General features: G+C 38.9%; 2 pseudogenes; both read left to right on the forward strand.

The window, feature by feature from the left end:
* The first annotated feature begins 10,427 nt into the window (after nucleotides 1–10,427).
* LOC147364237 (SNRPN upstream reading frame protein pseudogene) lies at nucleotides 10,428–10,659 on the forward strand (annotated as a pseudogene).
* A 1,765-nt stretch (nucleotides 10,660–12,424) lies between these two features.
* Nucleotides 12,425–13,292, forward strand: LOC147364238 (ferritin light chain pseudogene; annotated as a pseudogene).
* Nucleotides 13,293–16,019: the final 2,727 nt, after the last annotated feature.

The raw sequence follows: 16,019 nt of genomic DNA on the forward strand, positions 1-16,019 counted from the left end.
TGTGGTACCCTCCAGACCAAACCAACTGTCAGCTAAACAAAAATAACCTCAGTCAATAACACATTAAGCCAAAGGACTGCCAGCCAAGTTTTGCCCAAACGCTATTTTTACATAATTAGTTTTGGCATTAAATGACACAGCAATTGATCACCGGGGCACTAGAATGTAAGCTCTCTAAAGGCAGGTATTTTTGCCTTCATTGTTATTTCCTCAGGACTTAGAGCAATGCCTGGCATATAATAGATGTTCAATAAAGATTTGCTCAGTGAATGGATGAAAATTAAACTTTGTTTTTATTAGTGGTAGATGATTATCAGAACCAGTCTGCTGATCAGAGCTCTCTGTATCACTCCATGCTGACCTAAAAGATACTGACCATTTTATTTCTCCTGAGATTTTTAGGGCCTTATAAAACTTTTGATGTATTCTCAAAAAGTTAGTGGTAAGGTATACTCCAAGTTGCAAAGGTTGGAGAACATCAAAAGAAACTGCATAGTGTTTCCTTTTCTTAACTTTTATTATTTAAATTTTTTTCCTTCTATGAAGTTATTTTTTATCAGAGTATAATTGCTTTATAATGTTGTATTAGATTTTGCTGTACAATGAAGTGAATCAGCCATATGCATACATATATCCCCTCCCTCTTGCACTTTCTTCCCACCTACTCCTATCCCACCCCTCTAGTTCATCACACAGAACTGAGCAGAGCTTCCTGTGCTTTATAGCAGGTTCCCACTAGTTATCTATTTTACATATGGTACTGTATCCCAAAGAAAGGCAATGCCAAAGAATGCTCAAACTACCGCACAATTGCACTCATCTCACATGCTAGTAAATTAATGCTCAAAATTCTCCAAGCCAGGCTTCAGTAATACATGAACTGTGAACTTCCAGGCTTCAGCAATACGTGAACCATGAACTTCCAGATGTTCAAGCTGGTTTTAGAAAAGGCAGAGGAACCAGAGATCAAGTTGCCAACATCCGCTGGATCATCGAAAAAGCAAGAGAATTCCAGAAAAACATCTATTTCTGCTTTGTTGACTATGCCAAAGCCTTTGACTGTGTGGATCACAATAAACTGTGGAAAATTCTGAAATAGATGGGAATACCAGACCACCTGACCTGCCTCTTGAGAAACCTGTATGCAGGTCCGGAAGCAACAGTTAGAACTGGACATGGAACAAAAGACTGGTTCCAAATAGGAAAAGGAGTACATCAGGCTGTATATTGTCACCCTGCTTATTTAACTTATATACAGAGTACATCATGAGAAACGCTGGGCTGGAAGAAGCACAAGCTGGAATCAAGATTGCCGGGAGAAATATCAATAACCTCAGATATGCAGATTACACCCCCCTTACGGCAGAAAGTGAAGAGGAACTAAAAAGCCTCTTGATGAAAGAGAAAGAGGAGAGTGAAAAAGTTGGCTTAAAGCTCAACATTCAGAAAACGAAGATCATGGCATCTGGTCCCATCACTCTATGGCACATAGATGGGGAAACAGTGTCAGACTATTTTTTTGGGCTCCAAAATCACTGAAGATGGTGAATGCAGCCATGAAATTAAAAGATGCTTACTCCTTGGAAGGAAAGTTATGACCAACCTAGATAGCATATTCAAAAGCAGAGACATTACTTTGCCAACAAAGGTCCGTCTAGTCAAGGCTATGGTTTTTCCAGTGGTCATGTTTGGATGTGAGAGTTGGACTGTGAAGAAAGCTGAGTGCCAAAGAATTGATGCTTTTGAACTGTAGTGTTGGAGAAGACTCTTGAGAGTCCCTTGGACTGCAAAGAGATCCAACCAGTTCATTCTAAAGGAGATCAGTCCTGGGTGTTCTTTGGAAGGAATGATGCTAAAGCTGAAACTCCAGTACTTTGGCCACCTCAGGTGAAGAGTTGACTCATTGGAAAAGACTCTGATGCTGGGAGGGATTGGGGGCAGGAGGAAGAGGGGATGACAGAGGATGAGATGGCTGGATGGCATCACCGACTCGATGGAGGTGAGTTTGAGTGAACTCCAGGAGTTGGTGATGGACAGGGAGGCCTGGCGTGCTGCGATTCATGGGGTCGCAAAGAGTCGGACACGACTGAGCGACTGAACTGAACTGAACTGAATTGAGTGTATATATTTCAATGTTAATCTCCCAGTTCATCCCACCCTCCCTCAATACTACAATGTTGTTTTTTTAGTCGCTAAATTATGCCCAGTTCTTTGCGACCCCATAGACTGTAGCCTGCCAGTCCTCTGTCCATGGGACTTCCAGGCAAGAACACTGAAGTGGATTGCCAGTTCCTCTCCAAGGGATCTTCCCAACCCAAAATGGAACGAACCTGCGTCTCCTGCATTGCAGACAGATTCTTTACTGTTGAGCCACCAAGGAAGTCCCAAAATGACAATACCAGGCAATTAAAACCGGTAGCTTATTAAATCCTAACAACCCTGTAAAGTTTATATCATTTTCTTCCTTTCTACAACATTAAGATCCTAGGGCTCGAAGAGTTTAGGTACTTTGCCCAACCAAAGATGAGAAACGGAGCTTCAGGATTTGAACCTAGATCTGCCTCTTCCTTGAAAAACACTTTTCAGTCTAGAAAACTGTTCATAAAGATTATCAGCACACAACAGTGAGTAAAGAGGGCCTGTTGCTTTAAAAGTCGGGAATAGCCCATTTAAGTCCCAGCTGCTGGCCAGTCACGAGGTTTTCTTTAACTCACTTATCTCATTTTCCTCAACCAGAAAACGGGAAAAGTGGCCCCTGTCCTGCCTACCTTACAGTGATGTGGGTGATTCTAAGAACCCAAACACTTCTTGCAAACATGCTCCTATAGAAAAACCTTCCCATGGCAACAAAGATAGGAAAAAGATGTGCAAAGGTTTTTGAGATCCTACATAAATGAACATTTTTGACAAAATATTGGGAATCAGGGATTCCAAAGTTGAAAAAAATCTTCAGCAAAGTTCATTGAGTTCAAAAGAAATGAGTGTTAAGACAATTAAGATCTTTTGAGATAAAGGATATATTCATCTAAAGTGAAATTTTTACTCAAAATATAATTGTCACTGGTTCTATCACTAGTCCAGGAACTAATACCCCACATGCCATGGAGCACCTAAGCCTATGTGCCACAACTACTGAAGCCCATATGCTCCAGAGCCCTTGCTCTGCAACAAGAGAAGCCACCGCAATGAGAAGCCCACGCACCACACCTGGAGAGCAGCCCCCCTCACCGCAGCTAGAGAATGTGCAGCAATGATGACCCAGTGCCGCCAAAACTAAACAAAAAATAAACTAATAAAATAAAATTGCAAAAATATAATTGTCAATGTAGTCAGGCTTCGGGTACCAGCTGAGTTGCTTTACCCTCACAGACTCAACCATTTGTTTCTAAAGTACATCTTTTTTGCTGAGGTGAAAATGTTAGGAGGAAATCCAGCCTCACCAACGTGCCACAGCAAGACCCTCCAGCCCCTTTTCGTGCTGTTGCTGAACCAGACTACCTGATCAGACTTCCTTTGCCTTAGGGTAAATTCCATTTGGAGTCTCATGTTGCTCTCTTCCACTGATTGGCCCCCATTAATATATCTTGGTCCTTCAATATGTTCTATTAACGTTGAGCCACAGAAGAGAAATCATTGGTTATTGGGAATTTCTGTAAATTAACTCTTTTCACCCCTACCTTCCCTCTATAGCATTCAATTCTGAAAACCAAGGGCTCCTTGATCTGAGTAGCCTTTGTCAAGCCACAGAAGATCCTGTTACACATTTTCTCTAGGGCCTAGGGGGTCTCTTTGACAAATATTTGCATAACTATTTTCAGCTTCTCAAGTGATACTTGAAAACAAAACAAAACAAACAAAAACAAACAGAACCTGTACCAAGGGGGGGGGTCTTACTGTTTTTAAATAGAGACAACGTTTAAATGTGATTTATTTGGCTGAAGTTCTGTCTAAACTGCAACCTTACCAGACTAACACACAGTGAGACATACATGTGGGTGCATGCGTGTGCACACACACACACACACTGAGCTAGGTTTAGTCCCCCTAACTCAGATCCCTATATGTTTCTATGACCTATGACTGTATACACACAGATAGTTCTTAACTCTAACTTGCGAAGTCTAATACAGATATGAATATGTTAAAAGTGTAAATTTTACTATTACAACTGTAGAACTCAATTCAGCAAACCATATTTAAGGTTATATAAAAGTATCAAATTTACCAAGAGAGTTTCTGAGATTTAAACTGGTTTAAGAGCAAGTAATTTATAAACTCATCTTTCTGAATTTATGTCTTTTCAACTTTCCACCACTTAAAACTCCATCAACACTCCATTTGTTTAGAATCTAGAATCACAGTTTCTAAAATATACCATCCAGGTTATGGGTGCTGGATCTGTGGTCAGTAGACCTGGGATTCAACCCAACCTGTGACTTCGTGAAGGCAGATCCTTCTTGAGTCACTTAGTACCTGTGTCATAAGATTGTTGTGAAAATTAATGAGAAAAATGAAATAACATTGTCAAGCCTAGAGCAAGTACTTGAAAACATCAGCTATTGCACTATCATCAAAAAGTCTACAGATACATTCTGGAGAGGGTATGGAGAAAAGGGAATCCTCCTGCACTGTTGGTGGGAAGTTAAATCGGTGCAGCCGCTGTGGAAATCAGTATGGAGATTTATTGCATGTATGTACATGTAAAGTCGCTTCAGTCATGCCCAACTCTTTGTGACCCTATGGACTGTAGACTGCCAGGCTCCTCTATCCATGGGATTCTCCAGCGAGAATACTGGAGTAGGTGGCCATGCCCTCCCCCAGGGGATCCCTGCCTTCCAACCCAGGGATCAAAGCTGTGTCTCCTGGGTCTCTTGCACTGGCAGGCTGATTCCTTACTGCTAGTGCCACCCGGGAAGTCCATGGAGGTTTCTTAAAAAACTAAAAGTAGAGCCACCATGTGATCCACCAGGCCCACTCCTGAACATATATCCAAAAAAAAAAAAAACCCTAATTCAAAGAGACATGCACCTCAGTGTTCATAGCAGCACTGTTTACAATAGCCAAAACATGGAAAAAACACAAGTGCGCATCAACAGACAATTCATTTAAGAGGATGGGGGTTGGTGTGTGTGTGTGCGTGTCTGTGCTATAGAATATTACTTAGCCATAAAAAAAGAATGAAATATTGTCACTTGCAGCAACATGGATGGACCTAGAGAATATCATATTAAGTGAAGTAAGTCAGAGAAAAACAAATATTACATTATCACTTGTATGTGGAATCTAAAAAAATAATACAATTGAATTTATTTACAAAACAGAAACAGACTTAAAACAGAATAAAAACTATGATTAACCAAAGGTGAAAGGGAGTGGGCGAGGGATAAATCAGGAGTACTAGAGACAAACTACTATGCATAAGATAAATAAGCAACCAAGATTTACTGTACAGTGTATCAGTTCAGTTCAGTCACTCAGTCATGTCCAACCCTTTGTGACCCCATGGACTGCAGCACGCCAGGCTTCCCTGTCCAGCACCAATCCCAGAACTTGCTCAAACTCATGTCCATCAAGTCGGTGATGCCATCCAACTATCTCATCCTCTGTCGTCCCCTTATCCTTCTGCCTTCAGTTTTTCCCAGCATCAGGGCCTTTTCCAATAAGTCAGTTCTTCATATCAGGTGGCCAAAGTATTGGAGTTTCAGCTTCAGCATCAGTCCTTCCAATGAATATTCAGGACTGATTTCCTTTAGGATGGACTGGTTGGATCTCCTTGCAGTCCAAGGGACTCTCAAAGGTCTTCTCCAACATCACAGATCAAAAGCATCAATTCTTTGGTGCTCAGCTTTCTTTATAGTCCAACTCTCACATCCACACGTGCTGCTACTGCCAAGTCGCTTCAGTCATGTCCGACTCTGTGCGACCCCATAGACGGCAGCCCACCAGGCTCCCCCGTCCCTGGGATTCTCCAGGCAAGAACACTGGAGTGGGTTGCCATTTCCTTCTCCAATGCGTGAAAGTGAAAAGTGAAAGTGAAGTCACTCAGTCATGCCCAATTCCTAGCGACCCTGTGGACTGCAGCCTACCAGGCTCCTCCATCGTGGGATTTTCCAGGCAAGAGTACTGGAGTGGGTTGCCATTGCCTTCTCTGATCCACACATGACTACTAGAAAAACCATAGCTTTGACTACATGGACCTTTGTTGGCAAAGTAACTTCTCTGCTTTTTAATATGCTGTCTAGGTTGGTCATAACTTTTCTTCCAAGGAGCAAGCGTCTTTTAATTTCATGCCTGCATTGGAGCAAAAAAAAAAGTCTGTCACTGTCTTCCTTGTTTCCCCATCTATTTGCCATGAAGTGATGGGACCAGAAGCTATGATCTTGGTTTTCTGAATGTTGTGCTTTAAACCAACTTTTTCACTCTCCTCTTTCTCTTTCATCAAGAGACTTTTTAGCTCTTCTTCATTTTCTGCCATAAGGGTGGGGTCATCTGCATATCTGAGGTTATTGATATTTCCCCCAGTAATCTTGATTCCAGCTTGTGCTTCATCCAGCCCAGCATTTCACATGATGTACTCTGCATGTAAGTTAAGTAAGCAGGGTGACAATATACAGCCTTGACGTACTCCTTTTCCTATTTGGAACCAGTCTGTTGTTCCATGTCCAGTTCTAACTGTTGCTTCTTGACCTGCATACAGATTTCTCAGGAGGCAGGTCAGGTGGTCTGGCATCCCCATCTCTTTTAGAATTTTCCACAGTTTGTTGTGATCCACACAAAGGGTTTGGCATAGTCAATAAGCAGAAATAGATGTGTTTCTGGAACTCTCTTGCTTTTTTGATGATCCAACGGATGTTGGCAATTTGATCTCTGGTTCTTCTGACTTTTCTAAATCCAGCTTGAACATCTGGATGTTCACGGTTCACGTACTGTTGAAGCCTGGCTTGGAGAATTTTGAGCATTACTTTGCTAGCGTGTGAGATGAGGACAATTGTGCAGTAGTCTGAACATTCTTTGGCATTGCCTTTCTTTGGGGTTGGAATGAAAATTGACCTTTTCCAGTCCTGTGGCCACTGCTGAGTTTTCTAGATTTGCTGGCATGTTGAGTGCAGCACTTTCACAGCATCATCTTTGAGGATTTGAAATAGCTCACCCGGAATTTCATCACCTCCACTAGCTTTATTTGTAGTGATGTTTCCTAAGGTCCACTTGACTTCATATTCTAGGATGTCTGGCTCTAGGTGAGTGATCACACCATCGTGATTACCTGGGTCATGAAGATCTTTTTTGTATAGTTCTTCTGTTTATTCTTGCCATCTCTTCTTAATATCTTCTGCTTCTGTTAGGTCCATACGGTTTCTGTCCTTTATCGAGCCCATCTTTGCATGAAACATTCCCTTGGTATCTCTAATTTTCTTGAAGAGATCTCTAGTCTTTCCCATTCTACTGTTTTCTGCTAATTCTTTGCATATGGGACTATAAAAACATTTTGTAATAACCTATAATGGAAAATAATATAAAATGAAAAAATATATATAGCTGAATTACTTTGCTGTACTCCTGAAACTAACACAATATTTTAAATCAACTATACTCCAATTAAAAAAAGTTACAAATAAAACCTCATCAGCCATTGTAATTAGTATAATTTTTGTCAAATTTAATGCTAAGATACTTGAGTTTCACAAACTATACTTACCCCTTACTGTTCCCATCAGTGCCATTGCCTTCATTTCTATGACCACAGCAAGTTATTTACGTTGTCTTTACAACAATAGGTACTTTTCATCTCTCTTAGACATGCTCAAGGTTGTAAAATGCACAAAGCAAAAAGTAATTCAATTGGAAAGACTGAGTCTCTTGTTAGTGTCAAGATATTTAAACATTTAGCTCAAGTATTGATTCTTTTGCATTAAAATCAATTTTAGATGTTAACAATTGCTAATCTAATTGCTAGTGATGCTGCAATTAACAGAAGAACACAAATCATGGGCATCAAGTACACATTAAAGTCAAGTAATTTTTTTCCTTAATTCTTTGAGGGTATTGATCAAACCCAATGTAATTTCTCTTTCCAAATGGAATTCTGGCTCTTATGTAAGAATGATGAAGTAAAAACATCCCCTGTAAAGGGCTATCTCACCTCCTTCCATGTCAATGGAAAGGAGGAAATGAAAATTAAACATTATAGCCAAAGCACAGATGAGAGACTGGATACACTGATCACCATCTATTTTGATTACAACAATTGTTGGGGCTAAATGCTTGATCTATGTTTGAGAATGGCAGTTACTCTGCTTAAAAGAAAGGAAGTGATCAACATTGTGATGTAGCTGAGATTTATCTGTATCAAATCTAACTATGTTTTGGGATATACTGAAAATCTTGATCTATATAAAAGTTTCCAATTTCGCAGAACTTTATTCTCTGTCAGTACCTAGAAAAGTCTTTGAAATGGATCGGAACTCTACAAATGAAAGGAGGAGTGCAAATGGAGTGAATAAGGTCCCAAACACTCTGTATGATTCCACAAGTTTTAACCACAGTCACATTTTCCTTCCATGATTACTCTATGCTCACTTCAGGGGAAAGATATTTAGTGAATCAGAAACTGGAAGTAGGTCTCCATTGGAGTCTATGACATATTTGCTATGATGTTCGTGATTTACATAGCCTCTTCCTCTCCACTCCTAATTGATGAGAACTGGACCAAGGCTCAGAGAAGGCAATGGCACCCCACTCCAGTACTCTTGCCTGGAAAATCCCATGGACGGAGGAGCCTGGTAGGCTGCAGTCCATGGGGTCGCTACAGTCGGACACGACTGAGCGACTTCACTTTCACTTTTCACTTATATGCATTGGAGAAGGAAATGGCAACCCACTCCAGTGTTCTTGCCTGGAGAATCCCAGGGACGGGGGAGCTTGGTGGGCTGCTGTCTATGGGGTCGCACAGAGTCGGACACGACTGAAGTGACTTAGCAGCAGCAGCAGGACCAAGGTTAAGTTGATGGAAATACTTAAGCATTTTCTCTAGTTTTCCCCACAAAGATCAACACAAGGACCAGCAATGGTGTTGTTTATGTTAGGCTGACTTACTGTCTCATGCTGCTCCTCATTTCTAACATCCATGATTCATTCACAGTATTTCATCAAATGCACTCATAAAGTGGGATTAATCACATTTGCCTATAATAGTGAATGATTATTGCTTTTGTCTTAATCTTCAGATAAAAGCATTTGAATCTCCTCTGAATACACCTTCTCTACTCAATCCATGGGGTTACAAGTACAGACATTCTCACCCCCAACTCCACAGATGGGCATGTAAACCCAGGGCTGATGGAACCAGAGCATGGAATCCTGTCATCCTAGATCTTTGGTCCCCTGCCACAGCCTTCTGTGCAGCAAAGGATTTTGCCCCCAGGCCAAGTTGGAAACATCATCTGTGAAGAAATTTAATCAGTTTATGTGATATATTCATGCAATAGTAATTCAAAATAGGGGTTGGCATACCAGAGAGGACCGAAAATGCTTTGGCATTTGGGGAGAGGACCAGCCTGACCACCTGCCCCCAGCAACCTAAAGTAAATTCTATCATCCACATTCCTACCAAAAAACACAAAATCTAGCTCTAATTCTGGAGCAGAAGAAAGGAAACCCCACTCAAGCCACCTATATCAATTGCATTTGTCCTTGATCCACAAATAAATGAGTTAAAGACCATGGATTAGTAGGAAATTCTGCACCTCAAGTTTACTTGGATAACAACTGAAATAAATTTTGAAAGAACTGACCTGACAGTGGAAATATAAATAATTCATAAAACAGAAGAAGCTATAAGGAATTCTCATTAATGTCCAAAAAGAGAATATATTCACTTTTAAACCAAAATAGACTACTATGAAAGAAGAGCAGTTGGGAAGCAATGAAGAGTTCATGGAAATTAAGAATACATCACCAAAATAAAAAATAAATCGAAAAAGTGCAAGAAAACAAATCAGGAAAATCTCCTGCAATATAGAGTAAAAAGACCAAAGACAGAAAACATGAGGGAAAAAATGTCAAGAGAAGTAGAACTGAAAAAACCAATATCTGTCCTACACAGATGTTCTAGGAACAGAGAAATGAGAAAAAAATTAAAAAAGGAATAGAAGAACATACCCTAGAGTTGATATAAAATATAAAACTTCAGATTGAAAGAGAACCAGTTTGGAAAAAAAAAGATTCATTCTGAAACTTCAGAATATGTATAAAGAGAACACACCAAAGTCTTTGGGTTGGGGGGGGGGTGAATAGGGGAAACTTTACTACAAACAAGTAATGATTTCAGGGATTCCACGGACACATGGGATGCAAGAAAGCAATGGAGGAAAGCAGAGCAACTATGGGAGATACTTAACATTCTAGCCAGAGGAGTGGCCAGTGGGGGGATGGAGCAGGCCAGGGACTGCTTACGCCTGAGATGGACAACAGCCCAGCACACACCAGAGGTAGAAGTCCAAGTGAAATGTCAAAGGAATTACAACTGAGCAACCAAGAGTGTCAGTTGTACCTAAGGGAATCTAGCAGATGCAAATATGTGTAACAGATTTCCAGGTGAAATCAAGACAGGTATTCTTAGTTGAGACACCAAGAAGTGATAAAAACAGTAGTGGAACATAAAGATAGTTGGCTCCTAGTGAAAAATCCGTACTTTTATATCTTTATAAGGTATAAAATAATAAAGTAATAATATAATGTATAATGTAATAAAGATATTATCCATGAAAAATAGAAAAGCAAGCAAGAAAGCAATGGAGTAATGCTTTCAAATAACTAAGGAAAAAACATTTTGAACATAAAATTCTGTATGCAGCCACACCATCAACCAAGTGTGAAAGTGAAATGAAGACATTTCATACATGCAAAGACTTAGACCAGTTCTTATATAGCTCTTCTGAAAAAAGTTGAAAAGTACCAAAATATACTTCAGCAACACCAAAGAGGAATCCATGACAAAGGATGACACAGACTCTAAGAAACAGCAAAAGTAACCCACAAAGACCATACAAAGAAACAGTGGGAATAAATTTATGCAATGTGACAATAAAATAGTCTGTTTAAAAGTAACTATTCCAAAAACAGTACAAATAACAATCGGGATAATTACAAAATATATTTTCTCTTTCAACAAGAGAATTACAAACTCTGTGAAAATTGTGGTCCATAGATGCAGTAAGCTAAGACAAGGCATTCATTTGAGAAATGGATAAACTGTATGAAAGGAATATCCATTTCCCTTTGTTATAGGAAAATCTCAGAGTAGCACAGGTTTAGGAACATAAAATTACAACTCCTTTTCTATGGATTCAATCATCCCACCTAGATCTGTAACAAATACTAGTTACATAATCATAATACCGTAAGTGCTATTATTTGGACTTGAATTTCATAATAGATTTATAGATGAAGACGAAGTATGGAAAATTCAGGTTGTAAGTGTTATTATAAACTATGCAAAAGAGAGTTACAAAGTTGAAAGGATTTCTGATTTCTGGTCAGAAATATAAGATGCTTTAAAATCACCACTCCATCCTAACAACTAACAAAAAGCCTGAAAATCAACAACTTTTCTTAAATCCCTTAGAGAATTGAAGTCACGGGGCAAACTGCTGCCCTCAAAATCGGAGAGACAAACAGGCCAATAGAAAGAATCACAATTTACTGGAGGAGAATCCTAAATGGAAATCAGACCATGTTCCTTTAAACCATGACATGAGGACCAGCTTTCAACTAAAAGTTACAGGGCAAACTGAAAGGCAATCAACACATTTTGCAGAGAAGGAACAGCATCAGAATCAAATTCAGATATGTCAGGGATGTTGGAATTATCAGTCCAAGTATTCAAATAACTATGATTAACATGCTAAAAGCCCTGATGGATAAAGCAGACAACATACAAGAATAGATGGGCAAGAAGAAAGATGGAAATGTTAAAAGAGAGTCAAAATGAATTCTAGACATCAAAAACAGAAATGAAGAATGTGATTACTTCTGACGGGCTTTGGTGGGCTCATTCATAGAGTGGACATGGCTGAAGAAGAAGCATGAGATTATATCAATAAAAAGCTCCAAAACTGAAAAGAAAAAAAGACTTTAAAAAAAAGGAACAGATTCATGGACAACTACAGAAGGTATAACAAAGATATTCCTTTTGGGAATGCCAGAAACAGAATTTCCTCAGATTAATATTAAACAACAAATCACACATCCAGGAAACTCAAAGAACAATAAGTAGGATCAGTTCTCCCCAAATGACACACAGGCATACAGCATTCAAACTACAGAAAATCAAAGATAAAGAAATTTTGAATGAGGCCAGAGGGGGAATAATACCACACCTACAGAGGAACAAACATATGAATTGAGATCTGACTTCTCAAAAATTATGCAAGTAAGAGGGTGGAGTGAAATATTTAAAGTGTTGAAGAGAAAGAAACATTAACCTAGAATTCTACATCCTGAGAAATTATCATTCAAAAGTGAAGGAGAGGCAGTGTGCCAGGTGATGGTCACACAGGTCTCTTGCTTCAACAGTGTTTGGAGGGAACAGACCCAAGGACACCCCTTGCTCCAGCCTCCCATCACCCTCCAATCTTTTTTCCAATCATAACCTTCAGAATCAGCCATTCAGCTGTCTTCAGTCACTAGGACCAGCCAACACCATTTTCTGAGCTTACTTCCTTATTACCCATCAACTGTGAGATTCGTCAGAATTATTCCACAGAGGTGAGGGCCACCATCAACCTCCTGGTCAACATGCATCTGCAGGCCTCCTACACCTACCTCTCTTTGGACTTCTATTTTCACCAAGAAAATGTGGGTCTGAAGGGCATGGGCCATTTTTTCTGCCAGTTGGCCTAGGAGAATGGTAAAGGTGCCCAGCTGTCTCTCGAAAATGTGAAACCAGTGTTGGGGTCGTGTCCCCTTCCAGGACGTGCAGAAACCATCTCAAGATGAGTAAGGTAAAACCCAGGATGCTATGGAAGCCACCCTTCTCATGCAGAAGAACCCGAGCCATGCCCTTTTAGATCCACATGGCCCCCGCAGACCCCCACCTCTGTGACTTCCTGGAGAGTCACTTCTTGGAGGAGCAGGTGAAACTCATCAAGAAGATGGGTGACCACCTGACCAACCTCCACAGGCTGGCTGGTCTTCAGGCTGGGTTAAGGGAGTATCTCTTGGAAGCACGACTAGAGACTTCTGGAGCCTATTGGACTTTGAGGAGCCCCTCTGATGTCAGGGCTTCTACATGAAGCCCCTCTCTGCAGCCACTAGGCAGCTTTTTAACTCCCCGGGAGCCCTCTCCCAAACCTTGGACCAAATGCAAACAATAAGACTTTTTGCAGAAAAAAACAAAGTGAATGAGAAATTAAGATGTTCTCAAACAAAGATTGAGAGATATTTGTTGCCAATAGATCTGCTTTTTCAGAAATGTTTAAGGAAGTTCTTCAGACAAAAGGAAAATTACATAGATCAGAAACTCGGGTTTACATAAGGAAAAAAACATTAGAGAAAGAATAAGCGAAGGTAAAATAAAGCTTTTTTGCTTCAAAATAATAAAAGCAACAATATATCCTATGATTTTACCAAAATGAAAAGAAACTGGGAGGCAGAGACAATGAAGTTAAGAGAAGTGTAGCCATACTAATTTCCTCATCTTACCTAGGAGAGAATCAAGTTTTACTAAATAGTTGATGGATCAAGAAAAAAGAAGTTTAAATATATTTTTGTAAGCTATATAGTAAGTTATAAAATAATCAAAATTGCATGAAAGAGTAGGGAACTGAGAAGTGTTAAATGGGCTAAACTCCAAATCTTTCATTGAAGACATGCAGGAGTATTCCTGACAGTTGATAAACCAAACAAGAGAGACATAGAATACTATTCAGCGCTCTAGATATATCCATAAAAAGGACCAAAGCCAGAAATGATCCAAAGTGGTTAACTCCAAGGCATGGACTCAGAGTTGTGAGCCGGAGAATGGAGAGCAAAGACATTCCTCTTGTCAATTTATACATTTCTCTTTTCTTAATATTTATTTTTATTTATTTATTTGACTACACTGCGTCTTAGTTGTCGCATGGCAGATCTTTAGTTGCAGTAAGTGGAACCTAGTTCCCTGACCAGGGATCGAACCCTTCCCTGCCCCCCACTTCAGCATAGGGAGTGCAGAGTCTTAAACTCTGGGACCAGCTGGGAAATCCCCAGTTTAAACGCTTCTAAATTGGAGGTTGAAGTTTTACTTGTATGACTATGTCTGTTATTTAAATACTTTTAAAAAGTAGAATTTTATGTAGGAAACCTATAAAATAAAGTTTCAGAGGAAAGTCCATAGCAATAATTGTATTATTTTGCAAGAAAGACTGCAAATAGATGGCCAAGATTTCAACTCAAGAAACCAGAAAAATAAAAACAAATAAGCCCAAAGAAGCAGAAAGAATTAATGAAGATAAAAGTAAAAACTTGTAAGGGAATAACAATATGTGTGCATTGTGTGCTCAGTCACATCCAACTCTGTGAGATGCTATGGACTGTAGCCTTTCAGGCTCCTCTGTCCATGGGATTCTGCAAGGCAAGAATACTGATATGGGTTGCCATGCCCTCCTCCAGGGATCTTCACAACCCAGGGATCAAATCTGTGGCATCTCCTGTATCTTCTGCATCACAGGTGAATTCTTTAGCGCTGAGCCACCATATGGTTCAACATAAGACATATTTGAAAGGAAGAGACATTTTCCAAGTTAACCTAGAAAATCCATGGGAATAATAAAAAATAGTTGCAACAAATATTAGTGTTTTATAAAGAGACCAGATAAAAGATAACAGCTTTCTTAGGTTCCTAGTAGTAATCAGAAAGTTAAAATTTTTATACATAAAATGCTACATAAATATTTTAATGTACATAAATATTTTAATATATAAGATCAATATTTTAATAAATAATATTATAATCATTAAACTTTTAAATATAAAAGTATATAGAATCCATAAGAGCAATAAAAGATATGAAATGCCTAGAAATACATTTAATAAGAATTTTGCAAGATTTATGCAAATAAACTCTAAAATTTTTCTGAAAGGCTTTGTATTAGTTTCCTGTGGCTGCTGTCATAAATTGCCACAAACTGATCAGGCTGGTTCCTTTACAGAGGCTCTGAGGAAGATACTGCCACATCCTTCTCTCCTAGCTTCTGGTTGTTACTGGCATATCTTATTACCCCCTTAGCCTGCATCATTGTGATCTCTATCTCTGTCTTCACATGGTCTTCTATATTTTCACATAGTCCTCTATATCTGTGCATCCTTTCTATCTCTTACAAGGACTCTCATTTGATTTATAAACCACCCTAATTCAACATGATTTCATCTCAATACTTGCTTTAATTACATCTGCAAAATCCCTATTTCCAAAAACATTTTGGGGTTCTGAATAGACATGAATTTGGGGAGTACCCTGTTCAACCCACTTTAGGCTTAACATGACCTGAATAAATATATATTGTTCCTGAATAGGAGGACTTAACATTTTAAACATATAATTTTGTAATTATAAACAAAAATACTAGGAGCATAATGAAAATTAAATGGAGATAAAATCTTAATTGTTATAAAAGGAAACAGGAAGGAGGAATAAAGACAAGATGAAACCAATAGAAAACAAATAGAAAAAAGATAAATTTAATCCCAGTTATATCAACAAATTAACTAAAAATAAATATCAATAGATGTCAGATAGTTTTAAGAAAATAATTAATTATATTATGCTCATTAGAAACATACTTTAAACATAAAGACACAGATAACTTGAAAGTATAATGATGGAAAAAAATATAGCGTGGAAACACTAATTAAAAGAAACCTGGTATAATTATGTTTAAGAGAAAAAGTGTTCTTTCAGGCAAGTGTTACTAGAGATAAGGAAAAACATTTCATAATAATAAAAGGATCAGTTCAGCAGGAAGACCCAACAAATCTAAATT

Source organism: Bos grunniens, chromosome 10, assembly GCF_055505025.1.
Source record: "Bos grunniens cultivar Pamir isolate PY7600 chromosome 10, Bosgru_T2T1.0, whole genome shotgun sequence".
Lineage (NCBI taxonomy): Eukaryota > Metazoa > Chordata > Mammalia > Artiodactyla > Bovidae > Bos > Bos grunniens.